The sequence below is a fragment of the Phyllopteryx taeniolatus genome, chromosome 6 (genome assembly GCF_024500385.1).
Source record: "Phyllopteryx taeniolatus isolate TA_2022b chromosome 6, UOR_Ptae_1.2, whole genome shotgun sequence".
Lineage (NCBI taxonomy): Eukaryota > Metazoa > Chordata > Actinopteri > Syngnathiformes > Syngnathidae > Phyllopteryx > Phyllopteryx taeniolatus.
In genome coordinates, this window is record NC_084507.1 from 11,916,623 (window position 1) to 11,928,477 (window position 11,855).

Here is an 11,855-nt window from a genome sequence, read left to right on the forward strand (position 1 = left end):
TCAATTAAAACATAATGTGAAGGCTTTGATCGGTGGAAGCAATCTTTATGAAAAATCTTTTTAACCTTCATTCATTGTGAAGCAGCAGTCAAGGACTTTTCTTACTTTTTAATGCTGACGATCCATCCGATTGGTTGATCAATAAAAATAATTCCCTGCAGAGTTGGCACACTCTCACGAGCAGGTGCAAGTGTTCGTCAGTGTTATGCTTGGATGCTAATGGCATTGATTAGCATGGTGCTCTGATTGCACTTAATAATCACGTTTAGTGATTGAGAAGAGTTCATTCCATGTGCATCACTAATCAAGTCTATTCTTGTCTAGATATGACACAAAAGCCATTAAGTCAGTAAATAACATGACATTGTGTCGTTTTGCAATGCAGATAGTACTACTTTCGCTCATATGCCTCATTAAAAGCCCCAAACATGACCTTGTGAGTTTTCTTTCAACGTTTCCAACTTCTACAACAAAGCTGACAAAGTTTAAAAACATGAATATTCCAGCAGAGTGCACCTTTCCCATTGTGAGTTATGCAGATGCTCCAGTTTGATGCTTTCATTTTTGGGGGAGTGAATTGGAGCCTCTGGGTGGCAGCTGCTGGTGGAAGTTGGCTTGGCGTGTCAACAAAAGTTGAAAAGTCCAGGTTGCTGAGATGTCTCTGCAACGTTTCCAGGAATCTCCGGTAGACGTGCAGGATCGCCAGGGAGTTGTGGAGACCTTTGGGAGACGCCTCTATATGCTCACAATAGAGAAAAACCTTAACGTAGCTTAATGTCACAAAAATACAATCAATTGTAACCAAATATTTATGTGGATGTCTATGCCTATGCCCATTTCAGCCTCTGAAAATATTAGAATTATCCCCCCAATATTTTGGATTTGATCTACGTTAATACAACTCCAATTCCAAAGAAGTTGGGACCTTGTGTTCAACGTTAATGTTTTTAGCAAATAATCATAAACTTTGATTTTTATGGCTGCAACACATTCCAATAAAGCTGGGACAGGGTCATGTTTAGCACTGTGTTACATCACCTTTTCTTTTAACAACATTCAATAAACGTTTGGGAACTGAGGACACTAATTGTTGAAGCTTTGTAGGTGGAATTCGTTCCCATTCATGCTTGATGTACAGCTTCAGCTGTTCAACAGTCCGGGGTCTCTGTTGTCATATTTTACGATTGATATTGCACCAAACATTTTCCAATGGGATACACGTTTGGACTGCAGGCAGGCCAGTCTCGTACCCACACTCTTTTACTACGAAGCCACGCTGTTGTAACATGTGCAGAATGTGGTGTGGCATTGTCTTGCTGAAATAAGCAGGGGCGTCCATGAAAGAGACGTTGCTTGGATGGCAGCATATGTTTCTCCAAAACCTGTTTGTACCTTTCAGCATTAATGGTGCCTTCACAGATGTGTAAGTTACCCATGCCATTGGCACTAACACAACCCCAGACCATCGCAGATGCTGGCTTTTGAACTTTGCGTCCATATCAGTCCGGGCGGTTCTTTTCCTCTTTGGCCCTTAGACACGACATCCACAATTTCCAAAAACAATTTGAAATGTGGACTCATTGGACCACGGAACACTTTTCCACTTTGCATCAGTCCATCTTAGATGAAGAGAAGCTGGCGGGGTTTCTGGGTGTTGTTGATAAATGGCTTTTGCTTTGCATAGTAGAGTTTCAAGTTGCACTTACGGATGTAGCGCCGAACTGTATTTACTGACATTGGTTTTCTGAAGTGTTCCTGAGCCCATGTGGTAATATCCTTTACACATTTATGTCGCTTTTTGATGCAGTGCCGCCTGAGGGATCGAAGGTCACAGGCATTCAATGTTGGTTTTCGGCCTTGCCGCTTACATGCAGTGATTTCTCCAGATTCTCTGAACCTTTTGATGATATTATGGACCGTAGATGATGAAATCCCTAAATTCCTTGCAATTTTACGTTGAGGAACATTGTCCTTAAACTGTTTTCTCACGCACTTGTTCACAAAGAGGTGAACCTCGCCCCATCTTTGCTTGTGAATGACTGAGAAATTCAGGGAAGCTCCTTTTAGACCCAATCATGGCACCCACCTGTTCCCAATTAGCCTGTTCACCTGTGGGATGTTCCAAACAGGTGTTTGATGAGCATTCCTCAAGTTTCTCAGTCTTTTTTGCCACCTGTCCCAGCTTTTTTGGAACGTGAACAAAATTCTAAGCTCATGATTATTTGCTAAAAGAAATAGTTTGAACATTAAATATCTTGTCTTTGTAGTGTATTCAATTAAATATAAGTTGAACATGATTTGCAAATCATTGTATTCTGTTTTTATTTGTTTAACACAACGTCCCAACTTCAGTGGAATTGGTGTTGTACGTTTTACTCATTATTGAGGACTGCAACAAGCACCCCACCCCAATTTGTCTTCAATTATAATGTTTTTATAATTGTGAGAAGCTAAAATTGTAATCACTATTAAAATTGATTAATTGCCCAGCCCGTACATTCAAAGTGTATACGGTTTTGTCTGAATTGCAAACTGTCATTAAGTCTGTGCGTCTGTATTAATACATTTTCACGTGGAAACCGATGTCTCCTCTCTCTAGGCAAACAACTTATTATTACTTATCAGTATTTCAAAAAACACACACACAAGCACGCATACACACAAATAATATACATTATATATATATGTTTATACACGAACGAATTGGTGGTGACTCGGGGGTGCATTTATTTCAGTGGGCTGAAAAAAACGAATGCCGAGTCAGAATATTGTAGTTCGAATCATAATGAATCAAAGGATAACATATTACTTACTTTATTCTGACAAGAGCTGCAAGGCTACCTCACTGCAGACTTAAAAATATATCTATATTTCATGATGTTTAGCCTTTGTTTACAGCCAACTCCATCTTGAGTTACTGCGCATAGTTTCTGTGCATGTATGCATTGTAGCTTCACTGACATCTCAATGAAGTTTGTTCAAAAAAAAAAAAAAAAAGCTCGCCGCTGAAGGAATCTTGCATTAGTTACTGCGACGGATCCTCGTGAAAGCAAGCCATTTAAAACTAAAAAGAAAACATTTCCATACAGAGGCGCAGTAGATAAAACGCACCAGTCAAAAGTCAGAACGTGCCCTTGTCCTCGCTTACCAGTTTAATAGATAGTTCACAAATAATCGAATTGGACTCCTCATTTGTTGGATTCTAATTTTGGAATAGTAAAAGGAGTAAAACAAATCGAATTCATGCAATCATCGCTCGTTTCCGTCGTCACGCGAGCGGGTGAGGAAAAATACCCCCAATCCAAGCACTAATCATTCAGCAGCACTAAGCTTTAGATCAGGTGATGTCATCAATCTTTGTCAACTGTGTGCCCGTGAAGCCCTTTGACAGTCTTTTATGAATAAGGGATATACAAATGAACTTGACTGACTTGACTTGCACTGTTATGCTGATGACAATCAGATTTATGTCCCGTTAAAGAAGACCTGTGCTTTCTCAGTTAAACCACTTTTACGTCTCTAAGATTTTATAAAACCCGAGCTTTGAAATCAGAACCAATCTCCATAATAGTCCTCTTTATTATAATTTATAAACTGCTTTTACTTGACATCAATTCTACTAGCATGGAATGTTGCTTAGCATTAATCCAAAAATGGCTACTAAGAAAGGCCTCCCCTCCAAAATAGACATGGTGTGACTCGGTATTATCCTCCTAGAGTAGAAAACACATACCTGTTTATTGAATATATACCAGTTAATCAGAATAAAAGTGTGCTTTTATTTTCTTTGAAATGATTCTAAAAATGAACCATTTGTGTTTGTTTTATGTGGAAACACCAGAAAGGGCAAATAGCAGTGAACAACATTAAATTCCACATGACAATCCGGGTCGCTGTGATTAAGTTTCCAACAAACAACTGTCAAAAGGCCAAATCAATAGGTAATTTTGGGGTTGGGCGAGAGTAGCGGGAGTCAATATCCCTGCATCAGGACCCAGAGGGAGGCTGGTAAAAGGATTAGCCTCTGCTAGCCTTAAGTTCGCGCTCCATAATTGTCTTTGAGCGCTTGTGCGGCGCGACCGTTCGTTGTCTCTGGCCCTCATGTTCACCGTGAAGACATTGATCCAAGATGAGCCCCCCTGGTCACTTGATGTCATTCCTGTTCTATTAAATTATTCATGAGAGTACAGTCATCCCTCACTATATCAAGGATTACTTTCTGCAGCTTCACTGCATTGCAGATCTTACTTTTTAATCATACTTACTGTATATTGTGGATTTCTCGCGATATCACGAGATTTTGCTGTCATTCTTACTGCAGACATGCATAGCAATAAGCATGAGCTAGGAGGGTATAGAGACAGAGAATGTCCAAAGTATAGGATCATTTCACACTTAATAATAAAAGGTAACGTGCAATGTGCCCATTGCAAAGCACAGCTGGCTTAAGTTACACAACTGCACTGCACTAAAGTAAACATTGTTAGGTAATTTAATATATTCTACCACAGGTAGTTACAACGAATTGTAATCCGGCTGTCATCGGTCAGCAAGAATATGTTTGTGTTTACAGTATTTTGTCATCGTTTGTTTAATGAAGCGATTGAATGATCACCAGCGGCTGTTTCCATCCTCCCTCTATCCAAACCGCCTGTTATGGATGATAATTCATTCTAACTAGTGGTGGTAAGCTATATTCAATTAGCTAACGATGTTCACTTTACCATAGATGTGCATTTGTGTAACTGAAACCAGTTGGGCTCTGCAATAGGCACATTACACTTCAACATCTTTAATTAAGTGTGAAATGATCCCAAACTTTAGACATTCTCTGTCTTTAAAGCATTCTTTACTCCTGGCTGGCACTTACTGTTGGTGAGTCAGCAGCACAACAGTGTGTGTGTGTGGGCGTGGTCTGGAACATAACCCCTCCGATAAATGAGGGATTATTCTCCAGAGTTTAATGGCGTCATCTGTATTAGGCAGAGGTGAGTAGTAACGCACTACATTTACTCCGTTACATTTACTCAATTAACATTTTCCATAAACTGTACTTGTCAGAGTACTTTAAATGCACCGTACTTTTTACTCGAGTGTATATGTGAAGAAGGATCGATAATTTTACTCCGTTACAATGATCGACATGCCTTTCGCTACTTTTATTTATTCATTCTTGCGTGTGCGTGTCTATTTTTAGACTCCATCTACGACTTGCGCATAGGGCGCCTGTTGCGCCAATCAAACGGGATCACTAATGTCATTCGACTCCAATTCACCAATCAGACGACACAAGACAGTCACGTGACCGCGTACATAGCCTTAGCGAGCCAATCAAAATGACTCATTTTTCACCAATCAGACACAAGGCAGTCACATGACCGCGCACGTAGCCTTTGCGACCCAATCAAAATGACTCATTTTGGGGAAGAAAAAAAAAAAAAAAAAACAGCCGCCCGAGTGTTTTTATTTTACAGACTCAAAAAACAACAGCTTTATCATGCAGGTCTTAAATTGTGACTACCCAAACTTGGATATTTCAGCCCACTTCTAACACCTTGCAGTAAGTTGCAGATGTTTCTATTGTTGTTTTGGCAGTGGATATGGTAACATTAGCACTATCCTTTGGCTCACAATCCCCGCGAATACTTTGGACTCAAAGCTAATCCCCCCGACCCCTTTATATTGCTGAACAACGCTCCTGGGGGTGTTAAGTGTATTAGAGAAGCTAACCAAAACAGGACTGTGGTGAACATTATAACCCATTCGTTTGTGATGTAACTTGTGCTAACACATTTGTTGATGGAGAGGAAGTGCTCACTAGGCCGCAGTTTTCCCGCTCTAACCCTTTTCCTGATGACGTATATCAAAGCCGCCGTCACGAAGCACGCAGCAATACACACTATTGCTCAGCCCCTACTCAATTTATGCAAATGACAGACTCAAATCCATTTTCCTCTGACTACATGGGACGAACTGTCCATAGCACACCAGTTTTATTGAACCCTGAGGAGTATAGTCAGAGTGGAGCTGTAAGCATCCAGCAAACTCCTCTTCGCCCTCAGCTCCGCTCAAAGCGAGCTAAGACCCGCTGTTCTGCTCGCCAACCCCTTTCCGATACCAAAGAGGAGGATGATCCAACGGAAAGGATCCCCATGTCAATCTCACCAACCGTCAAGTTAACATTGATTTCATAGTGGCAGCTATAAAAGGCAATGAAGTACTGCTCGGGCATCCCTTCCTCGCTCAAGCTGAAGCTCGCCTTGATTTCGGCAGACACCGCATCATTCTGTTCGGTGAAGATGTGCCAAACAGAGGCCAGCCCAAAGTCAATGGCGGTGAGGATATACAGAACTGTTGTTGTGGAACCGGGGCGAGAGTATATTGTGAACGGCGATGTATGTATGGGTGCGGCAGCCCAAGGAGACATGATGCTTAGTCCCACCAAGGGCTTTGTCGAGAAGCACAAAGTACTCATTGCCAGAGTCCTGGTCAACACTGGGCCTTCCAAAGTTGTTCCCCTTCGCCTTTACAACCCCGATAACAAGGCTGTAACTATTAAAGAAGGTGCCATTGCCGGCCTCCTCCAACCGGCTGAAGCTGTACAGCCGTCCAGTGTATCACCAGCCTCCGGCTCACTGGCTGGCCCTTGTGGTCCCTCTGCACCTGCAAGAACTCTACGCACAGAGCGCCACCGAGCTCCATGACTATGAGCAGCTTCAGCTTAAACGTTTGCTTTGTACTTAAGAACACGTGTTTTCTTCAGGGCCTGCTGACCTGGGCCGAACCAGTCTTGTCCAACACGACATCCTGACCCATCCAGGAGCTCCGGTCAAACAACTCCCACATAGAATGGTGGGAGAAAAGCAACAGCATGCAGACAGGCAGATCCGCGACAGCCTGCAAAGTGGTGTCCCCCAACATAGCCACAGCAGCTGGGCCTCACCCATTGTTGTGGTACGTAAGAAGGATGGGACATACAATCTCTCCATTGACTACAGAGCCCTCAACGACCGCACCATAACTGACGCGTACCCGTTACCCCGTATCCAGGATACACTGGATACGCTCTCCACCGCCAAATGGTTCAGCACGTTGGATCTTGCCTCAGGCTATTGACAGGTGGAGCTGACACCTAGAGCCCGCAGAGCACCGGCCTTCTGCACCCGGACTGGCCTCTTTGAGTGGAACGTCATGCCGTTCGGACTTTGCAATGCTCTAGCAACATTCCAACGGCTGATGGACCGCGTGCTGGCTGGCATGCAGTGGGAGACCTGCCTGGTCTACTTGGACGACATCATCGTGCTAGCCAGGGACGTGCCGGAGATGCTTCAGTGGTTGGGTCAAGTATTCGATCGACCCCAGCAAGCTAACTTGAAACTTAAACCTGCCAAATGCTGGCTATTTCGCCGCCAAGTTACATATCTGGGCCATTTAGTGTCCGAGCGTTGTGTGGCCACGGACCCGACCAAAGTGCAAAACGTTCGAATGTGGCCCGCACCAACATCGATCCAGGAGGTCCGACGCTTCATCGGACTGGCTTCATACTATCGCCGGTTCGTAAAAGACTTTGCCTCGATAGCCGAACCTCTACATAATTTGACAAAGAAAAATGCTCACTTCCAGTTGCGTTCAGAGCTCCAAGCAGCTTTTGACGAACTTAAGTGTCGCCTCACCTCTCGCCCCTGTCCTCGGCTATCCACTTGACCAAGGGGTCATGGTGCGGGACACTGATGCAAGTGATACAGGGATCGGCGCTGTACTCTCACAAATGCAGCAGGTCATAGCGCAGGGTGCTGGCATATGGAAGTCCCAAGATGACAAAAACTGAATGGAACTACTGTACCACGAGACGGAAACTACTGTCCATTGTTGATTTCACGTGCCATTTTCGCCAGTATCTCCTTGGACGTCCTTTCAAAGTGCGCACTGATCACAGCAGCCTGCGCTGGTTGACAAAAATGAAAGACAATTAGCTCGATGGCTCGAGAAGCTTGCCGCGTACGACTTCGAGATCGTCCACCGTCCAGGTCAGGTGTACATCAATGCATCTGATAGCTGCAGAAGGCCCTGCCGGCAGTCCTGCCTCTGCAAAATGCGTGATCCCTCCATGCTTCGTGGGGGCGTCGCTTATCAGTCGGTCCAGTGTGAATTGGACCCTGACCTCAGCTTTCTGTTGCCGAGTCCATTGGGGGTGGAGGGGCTGCTGGCTGATACAGCACTGAGTACAGTGGGTGCGTGGAGGAACTGCCGGCTGCTACAGAACTGTGTCTGGAGAAGGCGTCTCCCCTGCGTCTCCCGATCACGGTCAGGTGACCGTAGCAGGAAAGCTTAACATATGTGTGGTGCAGAAAGGCTTTCCGCCGTCCGAGGCGGACGTAATGCGGGCCAGTAATAGCCTCGTTTATGGCCTAGCGCTATGAATAGGGACAGTGAATGAATCAAGTCCTAATCCGAGCATTATCCTTTAGACACTGCTGCTTATTGCTCTAATGCTTGTCACTGGAGTTCGAGTGCGAGTAGGGTTTTTAATGTTCCCTTTTATCAGCCGTCTCCTCTCACTAATGTTCTATGAGTTCAAACTCAAAGGCCCTATCTTTTAAAGTACTTAATAATGCATCAAGGCCATATAACCCACTGCTAGCCGCTGTACAATATAATACTAGATCAGAGCCCTTTCCCAAGGTTGAACCAAAATGATGCAGTATTTTTGTTTGTTTGTTCAACTGCACTGTTTCCACTGTCAGCAGCAGATGCTCTGATGGGAACAAGGGTTAATTTACTCCAACATAATATGTTGTCATTACAAGACAAATGGTAAATGTAAGCAACAACAAACAAGTCAAACAAAAAATATAATGGTGCCTTGAGATATGAGTTTTATTTGTTGATCATGTTTTAACTCAGAATACTTCAAATCATCTTTCCCCGTTGAAATGAATGGAATTTCCATCAACCCGTTCCAGCCTCCCCAAAAAATACAACAAAATTTTTTATAATGTGTTTTATTAAGAAAAATAAAACTCTATAATAATGTACTTGTTAAAAACATACAGTAATGACATTAAATAAAATGTAAAGAAATACAACAGTTTTTGCAAATTTTTTTTGCTTCAATTCAATTGACATTGTGCTGCTCCTGGTGGATGCGTCTTGGACACCTAGGGGCAGTATATTACAGACATACGTATATGGAGATGGTCACAACACCTCTGTAAGCTGCAGCGATATTACTATATTATCTGTCTGCATGTGTTACTCCACCGTTTTTGTTCTAATATCTATTGCTTGAAGGGTTATAACACTGCGACACGATGCTATTCATAAGCTCGTATATGGCATTTCCAATTATGTGTTAGCATTAAGCTAAGCGAGGTTGTTTTAAATACACAATGTGTAATTTTCTCTTTTTTAAGTTTAGTTTGAAAGTAAACGTCAACTGCAATAGTTTGAAGCCTGTTTTTTGAAGAATTGTTCACAAGCTGCCAAATTGTTGCTGGTTGGAATGTGAGTTGAGTTAACTGCCACCACACAGCACTCATCTCAAATTTTGGCTCTCAAGTCAAAACAAAAAATGAGCCAAATGACGGCTTGCATCTCTAAAAACTCATTAGTGGGGTCACTCGTACCCCAAGGCACGTTTTGTATATTATGTATTTTATATTATGGTACACACACAATGTCAATAAGATGATGGGACTGAAATATTTGTAATTGCATGGGTTAACAGAAACTTCCATTGTGACACAGTTTTGAAGAAAAGATATAACCAAATCTTGCACAAATAGTGAAACAGTCCATTGTTGCTACTGGCAGTTTAGTTTCTGCCATGAGCAATTGGCATTCCAACAGCAATCAGGCAGTAGGTTAGTTTACTACGAGTGCAACATAAAATGCCATTTCAACACAACATAAATCAAAATCAACAACATATTATGTTGTGGCATTTTTTCGTTTGCTGACTGCAATGTGTCTGCATTCAGCAGCGGGAGTTCTAATAAGAATGAGGCACAAAATGCTATTTTTTTATTCAAAAATCCAAAATGCTGTATTTTTGGTTGCGTTTTTAGAAGGCTATTTCCTGGTCCATGGAGAATGACAGTAGAAGTAGATCAACAGAATGGTGGGAACAAAAATAAATGTTTGTTAGTTATCAGGCCATGTCCTAGTTCACAAACGATTTGATAAGACAACTGGGCTGTATAATTGTTTTATTCTGGCACCAAAAGGAATACTTACGTTGCATAACAATGAACAACCTTGTTACTTATTTTTGTCGGCAGGCTACTTCCTGGATCATGGAGAATGACGATAGAATCACGAGGGTAGGACTGCGTCATCCTGCCAACTGGCCAACCAAAAAACGTCAACCAGAACAAAGCAACACTATCTCCCTTGCACCGGAGCTAGTGAAGGCTTGGAACAACATTATATGTCTAGAAAATCCTCGTTATTTCTGCTCCTAATCCTCTTTGACACAATCAAGACAGTCGAAGGATTGATTCTCTTTTGGTAGCGCTTTTCTTTTTGCGAGGGAGGACATTTTCCATAAAGATTGAGGAGAGGAAAACCTGAAATGGGGTTGGCTGACCCGGGATGGATGCGATTGAAAGAAATTAAAAGATCATTTTATCGTGAAGGGATTGGATGGCACGTAATCCTACTGGAGTCCGAGTTGATACAATATGTGACATCCTGGAAAAGACACTTCAACTCTGGCGTATCCAATAAACCACAACAGTAAGAGATGTAAAATACTCCAGTCAACAGTAAATTTCTCAGATAAACATATTCCTGTATACAATACAATAGAAAAATAAATATCTATATTTAATAATATATAACATCTTAAATATTTTCTTTTTAGGAAAGTAGAGCAGATTTATAATACTACAGGAAAATATAAAATCTCCAATAAGTATCTCAAATAAACATACTAATCTATACAATGCAATAGAAACATCCATCCATCCATTTTCTGAGCCGCTTCTCCTCACTAGGGTCGCGGGCGTGCTGGAGCCTATCCCAGCTATCATCGGGCAGGAGGCGGGGTACACCCTGAACTGGTTGCCAGCCAATCTCAGGGCACATACAAACAAACAACCATTCGCACTCACATTCACACCTAAGGGCAATTTAGAGTCTCCAATTAATGCATGTTTTTGGGATGTGGGAAGAAACCGGAGTGCCCGGAGAAAACCCACGCAGGCACGGGGAGAACATGCAAACTCCACACAGGTGGGGCCGGGGATTGAACCCGGGTCCTCAGAACTGTGAGGCTGACGCTCTAACCAGTCGTCCACCGTGCCGCTCAACAGAAACATCCATCCATCCATTTTCTGAGCCGCTTCTCCTCACTAGGGTCGCGGGCGTGCTGGAGCCTATCCCAGCTATCATCGGGCAGGAGGTGGGGTACACCCTGAACTGGTTGCCAGCCAATCGCAGGGCACATACAAACAAACAACCAGTCGCACTCACATTCACACCTACGGGCAATTCAGAGTTGTCAATTAACCTACCAAGCATGTTTTTTGGATGTGGGAGGGAACCGAAGTGCCCGGAGAAAACCCACGCAGGCACGGGGAGAACATGCAAACTCCACACAGGCGGGTCCGGGGATTGAACCCCGCTCCTCAGAACTGTGAGGCAGACGTTCTAACCAGTCGTCCACCGTGCCGCCAATAGAAACATATATATTTAATAATAAATAACAGCTTGAGGGATAGGCTCCAGCACCCCTGCAACCCGAGTGAGGATCAGTAGTACAGAAAATGGATGGGTGGGTATAACAGCTTGAATGTTTTTTTTCTAGGAAAGTCAAACAGATTTAAAATACTATAGTTAACTGTATATTTTCC

The 11,855-nt window shown here is 43.0% G+C and overlaps 1 long non-coding RNA gene across 1 annotated transcript in view; it reads right to left on the reverse strand.

The window, feature by feature from the left end:
- LOC133480029 (uncharacterized) overlaps positions 1-8,320 on the reverse strand; it is an 8,946-nt gene extending 626 nt beyond the window's left edge. Inside the window, exons 1-2 of the long non-coding RNA XR_009789154.1 lie at positions 7,674-8,320; positions 1-735 (exon numbers count right to left, since the gene is read on the reverse strand). The exon at positions 1-735 is cut by the window's left edge and continues 626 nt beyond it. This is a non-coding gene — a long non-coding RNA (uncharacterized LOC133480029). The remainder of the gene's footprint in view (positions 736-7,673) is intronic.
- Positions 8,321-11,855: the final 3,535 nt, after the last annotated feature.